Source organism: Cyprinus carpio, chromosome A18 (genome assembly GCF_018340385.1).
Source record: "Cyprinus carpio isolate SPL01 chromosome A18, ASM1834038v1, whole genome shotgun sequence".
Lineage (NCBI taxonomy): Eukaryota > Metazoa > Chordata > Actinopteri > Cypriniformes > Cyprinidae > Cyprinus > Cyprinus carpio.
The window spans coordinates 13,857,170-13,861,178 of NC_056589.1; the positions used below are offsets into that span (position 1 = coordinate 13,857,170).

At 39.9% G+C, this 4,009-nt stretch overlaps 1 pseudogene; it reads left to right on the plus strand.

Annotated features, from left to right (window-relative positions):
• Nucleotides 1-342: 342 nt before the first annotated feature.
• On the plus strand, nucleotides 343-3,776 carry LOC109077607 (annotated as a pseudogene).
• The last annotated feature ends 233 nt before the right edge of the window (nucleotides 3,777-4,009 follow it).

The following is a 4,009-nucleotide window of genomic DNA, read 5'->3' on the forward strand; positions in this document are numbered from 1 at the left end:
CAAAACTCATATGCAAGACTGACATCTAGAGGACATTCCAAGGAAAACCATTGTCAAGTAAAAAATATGGACAAGTTGATATAAATAATATCTAAGCTATTATATTTATATATATATATATATATATATATATATATATATATATATATATAATATATATAATATTCAGCATCTCAAAAAACACCCCTGCCCCTCCCCCTAAAAAAGCTAAGGAAATCCCAAAGTTGTCATTACTTAACAGATTAGAATATAGTGATGGGCTGGTGACATTGATTTCTAGGGATGCTCACTTAGCACCACCTGCTCTTTTAAAGCAACACCCCACACAAACTTCATCATAAATTAAGTACACTAAGAAATAGAGAAACAGAGATGGGGATCACTCTGAACATATGCCTTTATTTGTCTTTTAACTTTATATCAGCAGCTTATTTCAGCAAACTCAAAACAGGAACCTGTCAGCTACAGGGACACTTCAGGTTGAATAGAATGTACCAGGATGGTGATGTTATATTTGGAGGACTGTTTGAGGTTGACTTCCTCACAGTGTTCCCAGAGCTCAGCTTCAGAACAGAACCGGAGCCACCATACTGTGAGCAGTGAGTTTTGAGTGAAAATAACAGTTATACAAGAAAAAGGGAACGGTTGGAGGAAAGAAACTTTTTTTTTTTTTAAACTATGGAAATATACCTAAAAAATCTATTCTTTACTAAATATTGCATGTTCTTGAATTTAGTGTTATTTGCAATTGTGAAATTGCTCAAATGATGTTTTACTCCTTCATTGATTGACTTTATCTTATTTTTACTGCTAATATTGTTCCAGAACAGTTAAATCCACATTTGTTTCACTTTTTTTTTCAGATTTGATATGGAAAGCTTCCAGCAGGCACAGACCATGGCTTTCGCAATAGATGAGATCAATAGGAATCCAAACTTACTGCCTAACATCACTCTTGGTTACCATCTTTATGACAACTGTGTGATGCTAGGAATGGCGTTCCGGGCTGCCTTATCCTTGACTAGTGGGACAGAGGAGACCTTTTCTAACCTCAACTGCACTGGCCCACCACCAGTGATTGGAATTGTGGGGGACTCAAGTTCAACTGTTTCTATTGCGATTTCAAGTATTCTGGGGCTGTTTCGAGTACCTATAGTAAGAAAAAAAGTTATATTTTTTATTTTTTTTGTTAATTATTACTCTGATTCTGTGTCTCATGCCTTCCCCTCTCTCTCCATCTCCCTAATTAGGTTAGTCACTACGCCACCTGCTCCTGTTTGAGTGACAGGAAAAAGTACCCCTCTTTTTTCAGAACAATCCCCAGTGATGCCTTCCAGGTGCGTGCTATGGTTCAAATCTTAAAATATTTTGGATGGACCTGGGTTGGTGTCATCTACAGTGATGATGACTATGGCCTCTACGCTGCGTCCGAGATCCTTCCAGCAGGAAATGCAGCTGTTTGGACATTGTGTTGCTTTTTCCTGAAATCCTGCCCCATGATAACAACCCAAGAGATATTCAGCATATAACAGGAGTGATTTCAGGCTTCTACAGCTAGAGTGGGTGGTTGTTTTTTCTACTCCATCGTTTTTTGATACCTTTGATAGATGAGGTGGTATTGCAGAACATGACAGGCAGGCAGTTGGATTGCGAGTGAAGGCTTGGGCCACATCTTTTGTACACCACACTCCACGTTTACTGCCTTTCCTGAGGGGTTACACTAGGCATCGCTATCAGGCGTGGAGAGATCCAGGGGCTTCATGATTTTCTACTACGTCTGCGTCCCAGCAATGATCCAAAAAATAATATGTTGAGGATCTTCTGGAAGAACATGTTCGGGTGCACTTTTGAAACTGGGGGTAGAGAAACAGATGGAGAGCAAGTGAAAGAGATGTGTACGGGACAGGAGGATCTGAGCATCACAGACACACCATACACTGATGTTTCAGAGCTGAGGGCCTCTTATAATGTCTATAAGGCAGTTTATGCCCTGGCACATGCACTTCATGACCTGATGCAGTGTGAGGAGGGGAGAGGACCATTCAGTGGGAACAGCTGTGCTGATAAAACCAACCTGAAACCTTGGCAGGTAAGAACTACAGGTACAATGCAGATTGTCTCCAGGCTTATAGAAGAGCTGATGTGAATAAGCAAAACATTTGCATTATATTAATCCAAATTTCATATAACACCTGTCCTGTCTACAAACTGTACAGCTGGTTCACTACCTACAGAAAGTAAACTTCACCACAGCTTTGGGGATCATGTGTCATTTGATAATAATGGAGATGCTCTGGCCATCTATTATGTGCTGAACTGGCAGCCAGCTCTGATGGATCGGATAAGGGGTCCAAACAGTTGGTGTAGTAAATGAAGAGGCAGCAACAGGGATGGTGCTCACACTGGATGACTGATGCATTATATTGGAACTTTGAGCCAAAAAAAAGTACTAGCATTGCTTGTTGTCCATCTTTTTTGCAGACATAGTCTAAAAATCGTCAATAGCTATGAAAAGACAAATGTGAAAACAGTACTGGAAAAGGCCCAAGCTTGTCATTATGTAAAAGAGATGATAGACAAACACATGACTGATAACAGATGATGTCTCTTTCAGCCCCCAAGGTCTGTGTGCAGTGAGAGCTGCCCCCCAGGCACTAGACAATCCACAAGGAAAGGCTTTCCGTGTCTGCTGTTTTGATTGCCTTGCCATGTGGAGATGGAGAGATTTTTAATACAACAGGTGAGGTGTTTATTTTTTGGCAATATAATTTCAACAATGTGTTTCCTCTCCTTAAAAATTCCTTTTAAAACTCACTTTTTTGCATTTTCTTTCATCTCATAGATGCTATAAGTGTCACAGTGTGTCCAGCATGATTTCTGGTCCAATTCAGATAAGGATCAGTGTGTCCTCAAAAGAAGTAGAGTTTTACTGTCCTATGATGAATCCTCTGGGCATCTCTCTGACAACTGCTTCCCTGCTTGTGCCTGCTTCTGTTGTCTTGTGATGGGCATCTTTGCTCTTCACCGTAAACACTCCCATAGTACGTGCCCAACAACTCAGAGCTCAGCTTCCTACTTCTGTTGTCACTGCAAACTGTGTTTCCTGTGTGTGTTGCTATTCCATTGGCAGGCCGCAATTGTGGACATGTCAGTTAAGACATGCTGTGTTTGGCAATAAGCTTTTGTCCTGTGTATCTCTAGCATCCTGGTAAAGACTATGGTGGTAATAGCTGTGTTTAAGTCATCTCGACCAGAGGGCAAAAGGCGCTATGAAATGGTTTGGAGCAGCTCAACAAAGATGCACAGTTTCTCTGGTCCTAACAGCCATCAGGTTGTTTATATGTGTCAGGTCTGGCTATCAATGCCTCTCCAACACCACATAAAAACAGCCAGTATATCCGCTCTAAAATAGTAAGATGAACTGTGCTATAGGCTCATTGGCTGGTTTTTCTATGCTGCTGGCATACATTGGACTGTTGGCAGCAGTAAGCTTCCTGTTAGCCTTCCTGGCGAGAAATCTTCCAGATAATTTTAATGAAGCAAAGTTCATCACTTTTAGCATGTTAATTTTCTGTGCTGTTTGGATTGCATTTGTTCCAGCATATGTGAGCTCTCCAGGGAAATATGCAGTGGCTGTAGAGATATTTTGCCATTTTAGCTTCTAGTTTTTGGGATTACTGGTGGCCATATTTGCCCCAAAGTGCTACATCCATCCTTTTACATCCAAGAGAAACACTAACAAAGCAATCATGGGAAGAGAAACACAAAAGACATAGTTTTTTGGTGTAAACTGTAAGCTCTGATTTTGCTAAATCTTTGCAACTACCTATATTTTTAAAATTATTAACATTAGGAGCATATTAGGGGTTCTTTGTACTTTTTTATTTTTTTATTTTTTTTAAAATGACTGGCACCTACCGCATACCACGAGCTCTGATTTTATTTTTTACATTTTTTTTTTTTTTTTTTAACATACCATACTAATTTTCAATTTCAATCATTTATAGCC